Genomic DNA, 15,586 nt, shown 5'->3' with positions numbered 1-15,586 from the left:
ACCAACCATTTGGTTTAATGTATCAGCAGTAGCAGTACTGTTCCAGCCATGGCATACTATGACAAGCACAATGGTTAACTCTTGGGTACATAATGCCTCAGCAGACTGGCAACCAACCATTTGGTTTAATGTATCAGCAGTAGCAGTACTGTTCCAGCCATGGCATACTATGACAAGCACAATGGCTGCAATAATGGAGACTATGATTCCAAAATCTTTTTTTATTCTGTTTATATTTGCTATATGTGTCTGAGCCATAATGGTAATGGCATGAAAAATGTGCAGCATTGGCAACAGGCACCCAGATGGCCTAGTCAACAGGGTGTCAGGGAGCACGTCTGTTTAGTTTTTGTTTTCATGACCTGTCGGTGGGAATGGGGTATTAACATCGGCCACTATCAATGTGTGGGGGTCAATATGGGATTTAAGCTACAGTAGTGTTTCTTTTATAATTGAGAATGACTTTTGTTTGGGGAATAGATGTTAAGAATTTAAATGCCCTATTGGTAGATTTTCTCTTAATGAATATGTAGTTTCCTTCTGCATCTCTTCTCAGACACTTTCCATGCATTACATATGCTTCTGGGCATACTAATGGAGGAGGGTCATCTTTCTATCTGTTGCTTTCATTGGTTGATTAATAAAGAAACTGCTTGGCCTTTGATAGGACAGAAAATTAGGTAGGCGGAGTAGACAGAACATAATGCTGGGAGAAAGAAGCCGAGTCAGTCAGTCGCCATGATTCTCCCACTCCAGACAGATGCAGGTTAAGATCTTTCCTGTTAGCCACACCTCGTGGTGTTACAGAGATATTAGAAATAGGTTAGATCAATATGTAAGAGCTAGCCAATAAGAGGTTAAAACTAATGGGCCAAGCAGTATATAAAAGAATACAGTTTCCGTGTATTTCGGCTGTAAAGCGAGCCGGGTGGCGGGACGCAGCTCCGCTGCTCCATACTACAGGCATACAATATCAGCAATGAGGCCAGACATCATGGTGACTCACACCTCTAATCCAAGCACCTGAAAAGCTGAAGCAGGAGGATCACTACTAAATTGATGCCAACCCAGAATGAGCATAGAATGAGACCTGACTTTAAAAACACAAAACCAAGATCCCATCAAGGAATGTGCTGTACACATTTTACAGTGTATCATTGAAAAACAAAAGGCAACTTTTCTTAGGCCAATAGGAGACCCAGTGTTGATGCCTGTTACAGGGTTTAACTTTCCACTGGCAAGAGTTAAAAGATTTTAACACGGGGCTGGAGAGATGGCTCAGAGGTTAAGAGCACAGGCTGCTCTTCCAGAGGTCCTGAGTTCAATTCCCAGCAACCACATGGTGGCTCACAACCATCTGTAATGAGATCTGGCGCCCTCTTCTGGCGTGCAGGCATACATCGAGGCAGAATGTTGTATACATAATAAATAAATAAATCTTTAAAAAAAAAAAGATTTTAACACTAATCTGTCATTTTCCCTTAATTTTTCCCCTTCTTCAGAAAGTTGCCATGTATTTCTCTATTATGCTTTGATTTGATCTGTAAATTTAATTAGTAGAGTGTGAGGCCTCATACCTACCATCCTAGTACTCTTGAGGCAGATACAGAAGCACAAAACTGACCTGGTCTAAATAGTAAAAATTTTTTTTGCATGCTATCTCTGTTTTCTGCAAATTTCTTGTGAAATCAAGTAAGGTGAAAGGAAAGCGTAAGGGACTGATTTCTTGACCAAATATTTTGTCTGTGATGTACACAAGCTACAGCACACAGGTGTCAGTTAGAGGACAACTTGAGAATTTGTTCTCATAGGACAGTAGTATTGGCATTAAGCCACTTTATGAGCTTATCAATCTCTCTGACTCTAATTATACATTTTGAGAAATATATGAGTGTATGTTTGTGGGGAGTATCCCACATATATATATATATATATATATATATATATATATATATATATATATTTATGTGTTGGGCATATATGATGCCTGTATCAGCATGGCTACCATCTTAGCCTATGTCTGTGTTGGGAGAAGTCTCTGTGTGTGTGGGTTCATGGGAGTCTGGTGTAGCAGTGGTGTTGTAGATGCATTATGGTGCCTGTTTGAAACTCTTGCATGTCAAAGTCAGTCTGGCACTGATGGAGAATCCACCCCTATTGAAAGGGACAAGTTCAAGTGGGTAGCCTCTTAGGGGAGAGGGTGAGGAGGTGCGGAATCAACAGTACAGACTCCAGGAGCCAGGTGAAAAGCAAAAGCCAGCTCCTTTATTGGGAGTATGGGCAGGCTACTTATGTACCATCCCAAAACCCAGGGATGGTGCCAATTTGGAAAGCTGTGTTGTCTCTCTCATTGGCCCATGTCATCATGATGTAAACAGTCTCCAGTTCTTGAGGCAGACTTCTGATTTGTTCATAGGGAAGTTACTAATGAACCTTCTCAACTGGCCCCAAATTGGCTGTTAACTTCCTCCTACATTTCTACTACCCTTTCAAAATTATTTTTATGAAGGGAACTCAGTGGGAGTTGGGTAGCTATAGCCCTGAGTCTTTTGACCCTGCCTCAGGGGCACCCAGCAATTGGACTGTGCATGCCTTATGTTTAGTTGCCAAATACAACTTTGCCCATAATTGATTACCTGTCCTTGAAGCATGTTTGCCCTGGAGAGTATTTTCCGGTAGAATGATGGCCAGTCAGATGGAGGCTTCTCAGATCTCCATGAGCCATGCTTATATAACATCTGGTATAGGATTGTGAGAGGGTTACCTAAGAGCCATTAACACGTGTAGAGTAGCCTTGTTGACTGCCTGTTGCCATCCGATGTGTTGTAGGAAACATTTGAGAAGGATGAATATTAATAGTATGCCTTTCATTACTGCATAAGTGACTATTCAGAAGGAATTGAGAAGTTTAAGGATTTTCTAAATCTTAGTTCTTGTCTCAAAAGTCATAGGAGGTACCTGCATCATATTGAGGGGGAAAATGTGTTCTCATAGAACAGAATAGTTGAGAAACTTCCTGATAAGGTACCCTTTATATATTTGGCAAGTTATGTCCTTGCCTGGGAGATATTATTGACCTGGTAGGGGGCCAGGCATATAGATCTAAAGCATGATCACCTGGTAAGAGTGTCATATCACATACCATCTCTAGTACCTCAGCTAGCAGATCAACCTGTTGTTGGAGAATATGAATTGCCCAGCTAGCCTAGCTGGTAGAACATAAGACTCTTAATCTCAGGGTCATGAGTTTGAGCCCCACATTGGGTACCAGAAGTTGCAAGGGATGAGCCCAAGCAGGTAGCATCTTGGGTGAGGGGACAAGAAGACACAGAATCAATGGCACAGATTCTAGGAGCTAGTTAAAAAGCAAAAGTCGACTCCTCCATTGAGAGTATGGGCAGGACTCTTACACCTCTTCATGGGACCTAGAGGTAGTGCCAGTCTGGAATGCTGTGTTGTCTCTTTCTCATTGTCCCAGGTCATCATGATGTCAGTGGTCTCCAGGACTTGAGGAAGACTTCTGGTTGGCTCATAGGAAAGTTACTAATGCGCATGCTCAAATGCCTTGAGCTGGTCATTAGCCTCCTCCTACACACCATATTTATTGAGGCGTGCCCAGTTGTCTTGGCTCAAACCACCTTTCCATTACTTTCTCTGTTCCAGCTCCTATGCTGCCTGCTGGTGCTCCTTGCTATGCTGTTCCCCTGTCTACCCTGACCTCCCTGACCCCTTCCAGCACTGGCTCCATTCACCTTGATGATGGCCCCTCCCCTTCAATGTGCCTGCCCTCTGCAGACCTTCTTCCAATTTCTGTCTCCTTCCAAGGCTTCAGCTACACCAAGTCTCTGGTCCAGCCTCCAGTCTCTGGCCCCAGGCCCCATGCCCCATGCATTGCATACTTCCATAAAACTATTGCTGTATACTTGGACGCATGCTCTTATCATAGCACTCACTAATCTTCTAATCCTATGACCAATGTCAATCAATTAATATATTCTTTGATCAATGTATATCAATTATATTATTGTATCTTTTTACCTGAATCTATTAAGGTTCATACACAATCACATGCTAAATGAAATGCCTTAAAATTTTCCTTTATTTCAACAAATGACAAAGTTAATAATTTCACTTTGTGAAATTTGTCAGTTTTCATAGGCCTCAACTGCCTTCTGGTAAGTACCCCAAAATTAATATATCAAATGAGATACAGCAAATGGATGTAATAAATGTTAAAAAAAATGGTAGCTGGGTTGTGGTGGCCCAAGCTTTTAATCCCAGCACTCTGGAGGCAGAGGCAGAGGATTTCTGAGTTCAAAGCCAGTCTGTTCTACATCATGAGTTCCAGTACAGCCAGAGCTACACACAGAGAAATCCTGTCTTAAAAGAAAGTTTTTGATAATTTTAATACATACATCATTATATTGATATATTTTCAAATTTCATTTGACCATTGCTTTTAGTAATAGAAAGGCTTCATCAGTCATATTACATTTTTGAGTAGCTTATAATATCATGGGTATTCTTCAACAAATTAAATGGATGGTGTTCTAGTTTGTATGTCACAAAATTTCAAGATGTTTTATAACATTGAAATGTTAAACAGACCATTGATGTCCCTTATATTCCTCAATGACAGGCCATCCTTGAAAGATCTATCAAAATATTAAAGCATGTTAATTAAACAAAATGATGGAAAGACAACCATTAATTCTATGATCATTTTATTCTACTGATTATTTACTTTAACATTCTTAAGTTGTAATGATAATTATTTTATGCTACTGAAATTCATTGTCAACCTATTATTGGAGAGAATTTTGAGGCTAATGTACATCCTATTTTATATAAAGAGAAAGAATCTTTACAATGGAAAAAAAGGGAATGTTAAAAATAGGGGAAAGGGTATGCTTATGTTTCCACAAATGGAGGTGCATGTTGGCTTTTCAGAAAGATAGCTGAAATTGAGAGATGAGCAAGTGACCATCCACAGTTTTACCCTGAGTGGTCTGAACAAATGGCTCCATATGACTTTGGGTCAGACTCCCAAAACAATTACCAAACCATTACTGTGCATAATGAATGGTACCTTTCCTGCCTGGAGGTAGCTGAAAAATTAGCCAAAGAAATAGAAGAGATGGTTCATTATATGGGGCAAATTAAACACCTGAATTCTTGTTCATCACCACTGTCCAAGTAAGTGAGGCAAAGAATATTTTTTACTTGGCTTACACCTAGTACTTCATTGAAGGGATCCCAGTTTTCCAATTTATACTAATGACTCTAAATTCCAGGACCCTATTACATTTGGGGTTCTTTGTTCCCCAATGAAGAGGGCTTAAATTAGATTTTATCTTATGATATGGAATAGAATGGCTTCCTATATGTTTGGGGAATGAAGTTCATGTTGTGAAAGTTATTTCTAGGGGAGAGTAACCAATTATTCATAATGTAATAAAAACGAAGGGAAGAAGTACATGTTTATTTTAGTAACTATGAGGTTTAAAAGAAGTATTCTTAATGATATTTTTCACTCCACCTACTTTCCTCCCTCACAACACTCGTGTTGTATCAGAGTTAAGTGAATAAATACATTGGGAATAATGTAGAGGACCAGAGGTACAAGGTCTTATTAGTACTTCCTACTGTAGCATCATAGATTAGAACCATGTATTTTCTGCTCACACCAAATAGAGAAGAATTAAAATGGTTCTGTAATAATAATGCCATCACCACTCACAGTAATGTTTCTGAAGTGTTAGTAATAGCATAGGGATGGGAAGTTACCTCTCTCTCATAAAGAAGGAAGAGCTACTCAGGAACGTCTATGGAAACTAATATCAGCATTGGATAACATTTAGGCTTGGAAGGGAAATAAATGGAAAAGAATACTTCTAACAATGAGACTATGTCCCCTTGTACCAAAAGTTTTGCTCATATTATTATGGCATGCATTTATTTTCGTTTATAGTGGACAAACTACTTTGAATCAATCTTTTTTTTAAATTTTTTTTATTCTTTTTTAATTAAAATTTCCACCTACTCCCCGTTTCCCATTTCCCTCCCCTCCTCCCAAATATTGCCCCCTATCCCCACTCCCCTCCCCCTATCCCCACTCCTCTTCTCCTCCCCCCACACCATTCCCCCTCCCTCTCGATACTGCAGAGCAGTCCAAATTCCCTGCCCTGCGGGAAGACGAAGGTCTTCTATTTACGTCCAGGAAGGTTAGCATCTAAACAGGCTAAGCTCCCACAAAGCCAGTTCATGTATTAGGTTCGAAACCTAGTGCCATTGTCCTTGGCTTCTCATCAGCCTTCATTGTCCACCATGCTCAGAGAGTCCAGTTTCAACCCATGCTTATTCAGTCCAAGTCCAGCTGGCCTTGGTGGGCTCCCAATAAATCAGTTCCACTGTCACAGTGGGTGGGTGCATCCCTCGTGGTCCTGATTTCCTTGCTCATGTTCTCCTTCCTTCTGCTCCTCATTTGGACCTTAAGATCTCAGACCATTGCTCCAAATTGAGTCTCTGTCTCTACCTCGATCCATCGCCAGATGAAGGTTCTATGGTGATATGTAAGATATTCATCAGTATAGGATAGGGTCATTTCAGGTTCCCTCTCCTCAGTTGCCCAAGGTACCAGCTGGGGACATCTCCCTGGACACCTGCGAACCCCTCTAGAGTCAAGTCTCTTGCCAACCCTAAGATGGCTCCCTTAGTTAGGATATATACTTCGCTGCTCCCGTATACACCCTTCCTATATCCCAAGCATCCCAATCCCCCAAGCTCCTCCCATCCTCCCCTTCTCACGTTTCTCATCCCATTTCCCCTTTGCCCCATGCCACCTCACCCGCAAGTTCCCAGTTTTTGCCCTGCAATCTTGTCTACTTCCCCTCTCCAGGCGGATGACTATACGATTTTCTTTGGGTTCACTTTCTTATTTAGCTTCTCTAGGATCACAAATTATATGCTCAATGTCCTTAATTTATGGCTAGAAACCGATTATGAGTGAGTACATCCCATGTTCCTCTTTTTGGGTCTGGGATACCTCACTCAGGATAGTGTTTTCTATTTCCATCCATTTGCACGCAAAATTCGAGAAGTCATTGTTTTTTACCGCTGAGTAGTACTCTAATATGTATATATTCCACACTTTCTTCATCCATTCCTCCATTGAAGGGCATCTAGGTTGTTTCCAGGTTCTGGCTATTACAAACAATGCTGCTATGAACATAGTTGAACAGATACTTTTGTCATATGATAGGGCATCTCTTGGGTATATTCCCAAGAGTGGTATTACTGGATCTTGGGGTAGGTTGATCCCAAATTTCCTGAGAAATCGCCACACTGATTTCCAAAGTGGTTGCACAAGTTTGCATTCCCACCAGCAATGGATGAGTGTGCCCCTTTCTCCACAACCTCTCCAGCATAGGCTACATTGGTGTTTTTGATTTTAGCCATTCTGACAGGTGTAAGATGGTATCTCAAAGTTGTTTTAATTTGCATTTCTCTGATCGCTAAGGAGGTTGAGCATGACCTTAAGTGTCTTTTGGCCATTTGAATTTCTTCTGTTGAGAATTCTCTGTTCAGTTCAGTGCCCCATTTTTTTATTGGGTTAATTAGCATTTAATGTGTATTGCCACTTGACTGTGGCTTACTGGCATAAGTCTAACCAGGGTCTGTCTCAGAGAGGAGAGCCATGGCGTCTGCCACACTGCCTTCTTCCTCCCAGAATTCTGTTCTGTCTACTGCACCCACCTAAGAGCTGGCCTATCAAAAGGCCAAGGCAGGGCTGGAGAGATGGCTCAGAGGTTAAGAGCATTGCCTGCTCTTCCAAAGGTCCTGAGTTCAATTCCCAGCAACCACATGGTGGCTCACAACCATCTGTAATGGGGTCTGGTGCCCTCTTCTGGCCTGCAGGCATACACACAGACAAAATATTGTATACATAATAAATAAATAAATAAATATTAAAAAAAAAAAGGCCAAGGCAGCTTCTTTATTTAACCAATGAATGTAACACATAGACAGAAGACCAATGGAGGGAAAAGTATCCTGACTCACCAGGAAGTCAGGAGATACATGGAGCTGCAAAGAGTCAGCTATGGAGGGAAATGTGTCCAACCTGGTGGAGAAGTCAGGTATTCCTGAAGCTGTGGTGTGGCCAGGGATGGTCTCCATGCAGCATGTAGCAATGCTGCTACTCTCAGAGAGAGATCCAGTAATGGCTGAACTCTGCTCCATTTTCCTTAAGAAACATCCTGATAGAGCTATCTGTTTCTTCTTCTGCTCTGCTCAGCTCCAGCCCAAGCTGGTACTTCATCTGCTTTACTCTGCTGAAGGGAAGCCCTTGTAGAAATGTAGTGATTTCCTCTGGCTCAGGCAAAAAGGTCACTTTTCCTGCTCTACTTCTATGGGAGATTCCCAACAAATGTCACTGTTTCTTTTGTTTTATATTTTTATTTTTCCTCAGACCCCCTAAGGGAATGTTTCAGTAAAGGTTCTTTTTTTTCAGCTGAGACCCCCTAATGGAAGATCTCAGAAAGGTTCTAAGCTCTGCACCAGCAAAAGACAACCTTCACCCAAAACTCCTTTAAGAAAGAGATTTATTTGGGAAGTAGGAGTGGCACCTCTGGCTACTGTGCGTCCGCAGACACATAGTTAGTCCTCTCTGTGTCCTGGCTTTCTCCCTTGGTAACCTATGCCTATTCTTGAGGTACTTAGAAGGCTGCGACAAAGAGTCAGGAATTTAAGTGCTATAGTATGGGTTCTGGGTGAGCCTATACAACTGAGAAAGACTGTGTCAACACACACACACACAATATCTTTTAATAAATTTTTTGTGTGGAGTTTCAGCAGATAATAAAGATGTATAAAATGATAGTCTCTTAAAAAATAAATCTTTGAAAAAATCCCTACCACTATGGAATCTTATAGCAAGATAACTCTGTTTACTCCCACATAGGAAACCACATTGTGCCCCCTGATTACAGAAAGAGTAGAGAAATAGACACACCAGGTCCCAAGGATGAAAGCACACCATGGATGGAAACAGTGGGCTCACATCCAGATAGGCATTTAGATACTTTCTGAACGTACTGCTTTTGCCTCAGGACAAATGCTGTGATAAGGTTCATGGCTGCTTTCATCCAAGAATCATTAAATCTTCTTTCAGTCTGGCTTGTGGCTAAAATATTGTACAATTATAGAGCACAAATGATGTAGTCCTTTTTTCTTTATTTTTTCAAAAAAAAAAAACCAGTATATTTTCTCATTTTGCATACCAATCCCAGTTCCCACTCCCTTCCATCCTCCCATTTGCTTCACCTTTTCCCCCTACCCTAGCCCCCATCCACTCCTCAGAGATGGTTAGGCTTCCAATGGGGAGTCAATGATGTCTAGCACATTGCTTTGGGGAAGGTCCAAAGCTCACCCTACTATATCTAGACTTAGCAAGATATAGTAGCTTATCCCTCCAGAGAAAATGGCTTCTAAAAAGCCAGTACAAGCAGTAGGGATAAATCCTGGTCCCACTGCCAGTGGCCTTGCACTCTGCCATAAAACTGCCGCCCACATTCAGAGGGCCTAGTTTGGTCCTATGCTGGTTCCTTCCCAGTCAGATCCCCATTGTGGTCTTGACCTCTTTGCTCGTATTCTCACTCCTTCAACTCTTCGACTGGACTTTGTGAGCTCAGTCCAGTGCTCCACTGTGGATCCCTACCTCTGCTTCCATCAGTTGCTGGATGAAGGTTCTACGGTGACACTGAAGATAAAGCATCAGCTATCCTGATTCACCCTCAGATCCTGCCAGTCTCCTTCATTTGCTGACTCAACACCTCTTCTGTGGGACCTGCACCCTCCTGTAGATGGGTTCTGGCCAGCACTACTTCCAGAAAACACAATTTAGTTTCCAAAACCTGCATGGCACCTCACATCTGTAACTTCAAAGTTCCAGTAAATCCGAACACCTCTTCTTGCTGGACAGAAAATGTTCTTAGATGTGGACAGAAATACTAACAGATACCCATGATCATGGGGAAATACCCCATAAGGCAGCCTAGTAGCAAGAGCCATTCATGCAGAACTTTCAGCTGTCTTCTCATGACTGGATCCAAAGTGCAGTAGCTTTCTTTGTAGCTGGGTTTTGTGGTTTGGCAGGCTGCCCAGACCATGTGCTTCAGTCCCTACTTGTATTTCAGGTTGAGCAAGGTATGATTAAGGCTCCCACCACCTTCCAATTAGATGAGCATCTCTATGCATGTTTGTATAATTACATACTGTAAACTATTTTTATCACATTTTTCTTCTGTGTGTATATGTAGGTGGGTGCACAGATGTGCATAGGTGGCAGGCACAAGACAACTTGAGAATTGGCTCTAACCTTCCATCAAGGGGGGAGCAAACTTAGGTAAGTAGGTGTGGGAGCAAGCAATATCATTACCTGCTCCATCTTGCTGACTCTGACTATACAGTTTGAGAAATATGGGAGTATGTTTGTGGTAGGTATCTGAGGATCATTAGCACATTTATATGTGTAGAGAATGTGTGATGTGTGTGTGTCAGCATGGCTGCCATCTTTGCATGTGTGTTTGGAGGTCTTCATGGGTATTTGGGCTTGTGAGAGTCATTGTGGCAGAGGTGTTGTGAATAAACAAGATTGCCTGTGTGAAGCTCTAGCATGTCAGGGTTGGCGTGGCACTGACTGATCTGGCCAAAATCCTCAAGCCCAGCTCAGTTGTCTTGATTCTGTCCTCTGCTGCACTTGTAGTTTTAATTCTTTACCTGGCCCAGATTCTGCCCTGAGTGTGGCCTTGCCAAACTGGCCATTGGCAACACTGTAGCCCAGTCTTTTCGTTGGGTGTGGCCTCAACAAACTTGCCATTGACAGCACTAGCACAAACCACTGTGATGAATGCTCCAATCAATCCTGTCCAAACACTTCCCCAACTTTCCCCAGACTTCAACTCAATCCAAGTCTCCAACCACACCTAGCATCTATTTCCATCACCAGCTTCTAACCCAACCCTGACCAGCCGCCGTCTCTGTGCTCACAGCAATACCCAGACTTTTGTCCCCTGTCTGGCATCAACCTTTCTAGGATTCATTCACATTCATGTCCCTACAGGTAAATACTTGGCAGCAGGGGAATTATATTGGGTGTAGAAACCTTAATGTAACTTGCTTGTGCCTTCAGGACATTACTTGGCAAATCACAAATCTATCACTTCCATTTGATAATAGATTTCTGCTGTCAACGTCCACATTTGTGAAATGATGGGACAGATAACACCAAGGTCATGATGGGAATGCAGGTCAGGTAGCATGTAACTCAGTGACCTAATATCAAATGATCATTTTCCACTAAGGTTCAATAATGTGCCAATAATTTTCTCTAAAATGGAGAATACTTAACTGCAGATGGTTTTAGAGCCTTGCCTCTAATGTCCAAAGATCTCTTGTTTGATAAAACTACAGGGTACCAGCAAAGGCTCCTAAGAGCCCCCCTATCTGCCATTGAAACTTCACCTACCATTTGTATGTCAAGTCCAAGTATAGAAGCCTGTACACCAGCCTGTACCTGTTGTAGAGGCTTCTTTTGTTCCAGGCCCCACAAAAAGCTGGGAGCTTTCCATGTCACTTCATATATGAACCAAAATAATACACCTAAGAGAGCAATGTGCAGTCTCCAAATCTAAATAGGCACACTAAACATAAACATTACACTTCTATCTTGATGATGGAAGAAGGCAGATGTAATGACTTGTTCTTCACATTAGAAGAAATATCTCTGAATGTCAACAACCACTGAACTTGTAAGAATTTCTTTTTTCTTTTTTAAATTGTTTTTATTGAGCTATATTATTTTCTCTGCTCCTCTTTTTTCCCCTCCTCATCTACCCTCTCCCATGATCCCCATGCTCCCAATCTCCTCAGATCTTGGTATTTTTCTACTTCCTATGTAGATTGGATACATATATGTCTCATTTAGGGTACTCTTTGTTGTCTAGGTTCGCTTGGATTGTGAATTGTAGGCTGGTTTTTCTTTACTGTATGTCTAAAAGCTACTTATGAGTGAGGGCATATTATATTTGTCTTTCTGGGTCTGGGTAACCTCACTCAACATGTTTTCTAGATTCATCCATTTGGCTGCAAATTCCAAGATGTCATTTTTTTCCGCTGTGTGAATTTTAGGAAGTCTTTAATTTCTTCCTTTATTTCTTCTTTGACCCAATAATGATTCAAGTGAGTATTGTTTAATTTCCATGTGTTTGTGGGCTTTCTGGAATTAGTGTTGCTGCTGAATTCTAACCTTAAGCCACGGTGATCCAATGATACATGGGGTTATTCCAAAGTTTTTGTATTTGTTGAGGTTTGCTTGTTACCTAGTGTGTGCTCATCATTTTAGTATGTTTCATGAGAAGCTGAGAAGAAGGTATATTCTTTGATGTTTGGATGGAATGTTTTATAGATGTCTATTAAGTTCATTTGAGTCATAACATCTGTTAGTTCCCTTATTTCTTTGTTAAGTTTGTCTGGCATAACTGTCCAGTGTTTAGAGTGGGGTGCTAAAAGTCTTCCACTTTTATTGTGTGGGGTTTAATGTACAATTTAAACTTTGGTAGTGTTTCTTTTACATATGAGGATATTTGTATTTGGGGCATAGATGTTCTGTATTGAGATTTCCTCTTGATGATTTTTTTCTGTGAGCAATATGAAATGTCCTTCTTTGTTTCTTTTGATTGATTTTAGTTTAAAGTCTATTTTGTTAGATATTAGGATAGCTACACCAGCTTGTTTCTAAGATACATTTGACTGGAAATTTTTTTCCCAACCCTTTACTCTGAGGCAATGTCTGTCTTTGAGGTTGAGGTATGTTTCTTGCATGCAGCAGAATGGATTCTGTTTATGTATCAAATCTGTTAGCCCATGTCTTTTTATAGGCAAGTTGGGTCCATTTCTATTAAGGGATATTAATGACCAGTGATTTCTAGTTATGCCTGTTATTATTATTCCTGATATTTTTGTTGGTGGTGATGTTATTGTGTGTTTTTACCCTTCTTTGGGATATGCTGCTGTGAGACCATCTATTATCTGTGTTTTTGTGGAGTTTTCTTCCAGTACTTTGTGAAGGCTGGTTTTGTGACTAGATATTGGCTAAATCTGGTTCTGTCGTGCAACATCTTGTTTTGCCCACCTATGGTGATTTAAATTTTTGTTGGGTATAGTAGTCTGGGCTGACATCCACGGCCTCTTAATGTCTGCATGTTTGAGCAGGACCTTCTAGCTTTCATTGTTTCCATTGAGAAGTCAGGTGCTATTCTGATGGGTTTGCCTTTATATGTTACTTGGCCTTTTTCCTTTGTAGCACTTAATATTCTTTCTTTATTCTATATGTTTACTGTTTTGGTTATTATGTGGAGACTTTTTATCCAGTCTATTTGGTGTTTTGTAAGCTTCTTGTACCTTCATAAGCATATCTTTCTTTAGGTTGGGAAAGTTTTCTTCTTTGCTTTTGTTGAATATATTTTCTGTGATTTTGATTTGGACTTCTCCTTCATCTATCCCTATTATTCTTAGGTTTGGTTTTTCATGGTGTCCCATATTTCCTGGATATTTTGTTAATCTTTTGTTAGATTTATTGTTTTCTTTGACCAATGAGTCTATTTCCTCTATTGTATCTTCAACACTTGAGATTCTTCCATCTCTGGTATTCTACTGCCGATGCTTGCATTTGTGGTTTCTGATCATTTTCTCATTATTTCCATTTGTATATTTCCCTCGGTTTGTGTTTTCTTTATTGTCTCTGTTTCAGTTTCAAGTCTTGAATCATTTCTTTCATCTGTTTGATTGCTTTTACTTGGTTTTCTTCAAGGGATTTGTTGGGGATTTGTTGATTTCTTCCAATTTTTAATTTGTCTTTTTCTCAATTTCTTTGAAAGAATCCTTCATTTCTTCTTTAAGTGCCTCAAACATTTTCCTATTTTTTAGGCTATTTTCTTCTGCTTCATCTATATTGGGGTGTTCAAAGTCTTGCTGTCATAGAACCACTAGTTTTTGTTGTTATGTTGCTCTTTATGGTGCTGGGTGTGTTCTTGCCCTGTCTACCCATCTTTTCCTCTGATTGGTTTAGTTGGGACTGTGTCTCTTGTGATCAGTCATTCAGCGGACCCAAGGCTCAGATGGTTTCTCCTCGTGATGCAATCAGGGTCACTGTTCCAGTTATCCTGGAGGTCACTCACTGTTCCTGGAAGCTACTTGATGCTCCCAGGGGTGACTCTGCAATCCCGGAGGTCATTTTGGCAGCTCCCATGGAGGTCACTTGCTTGGGGCTGCTACTGTTGAGGTTGCTGCCTTGCACCTACTCAGGCATAAGTCACTGTCTTGGTCTTGCTCTGGTGGAGTTCACTGGCTCTGACCTGTTTTCATAGAGGTCCCTGGTTCATGCCTGGTCCCACAGAGGTCTCTGACTTGGGCCTGCTCCCTTGGTGGTCAATCCCTTGTACCTGTCCTTGAAGTGCTTGCTGCCAAGGGCCTGCTCTGGCAGATGTTGCTGCCTCAGGCCTTCTCTGGTGGAGGTCCCTGGTTTGAACCTGTTCTAGGGGATGTGCCTGGCTCAGGCCTACTCCTACAGAGGTACCTGGCTTGGGACCGGTACCACAAAAGTCTCTGGCTCAGGCCTGTTCCCTTGGCTATCACTCCCTCGTACCTGCTCCTGTTCCTGTGGAGGTCACTGCCTCTGGCCTGGTCCAGCAGAGGTCTCTGGCTCAGGCCTGCTCTGGTAGAGGAGGTCCCTGGCTTGGGCCTGTTCTCACAGATTTCCCTGGTTTGGTCTTGCTCCCACAGAGGTTCCCCCAACTTATAAGAACTTTAATTAGGTGGAAGGCTCTTGAATTTTGGTTGGGTTTATTAACCATCCTAGTCATATTGTTACCAGTGAGTTCAAAGGGGTTGCTACCACCTACTCAAATGGTCCAATCAAAATAATAGCATCAAAATAGTTCACCAATGTAATAGTTTGTGGAAGACACAGGTGACTGAGATCCCTTCAAAGTTATGATACATAGGTATGGAAAGGTAATATATCATTCATGTAAAACTCTGAAGTGCCATCTGTCCTTCTATAATTTTAAACAGAGTACTTAGTGCATAATTAGAGGTTAAGCATTTTCATTTTGCTGAAATTACACTAGAAATAACAATCATAGTTCATGAGGTCAGGAAGGAATTGGTAAATAAGGTTAGCTTTCCAACAGACTCTCCTACGTCCTCATCAAAATGAAGAAAACTCAAGATTAGATTGATGAGTAAATTACTCAACCAATGCTTTGGGATCTTTTTCAGAAAACAAAAGATATGTATCTAAGGAAGCTCCAGTAAGAGAGCTGAGGGAGCTGTCACCTGTACCCATGTCAGTGCTACTTTGCTCTTGATTTTGCCTGAAAAAATAAAAATTCCTCTTTGCCTCTTTTATCAAGTTTAGTTTTAAAGTTTAGTCATGAGGTTTACATTCATTTCAAGAATTTGGTATCACTTCCTCAAGATTAATATCCTCCTTAATTATTGTGGCAACAATCCAAATTAATGACCA

Source organism: Chionomys nivalis, chromosome 6 (genome assembly GCF_950005125.1).
Source record: "Chionomys nivalis chromosome 6, mChiNiv1.1, whole genome shotgun sequence".
Lineage (NCBI taxonomy): Eukaryota > Metazoa > Chordata > Mammalia > Rodentia > Cricetidae > Chionomys > Chionomys nivalis.
The sequence above is the reverse complement of the archived record's forward strand: the minus strand, read 5'-3'. Positions refer to the sequence as shown.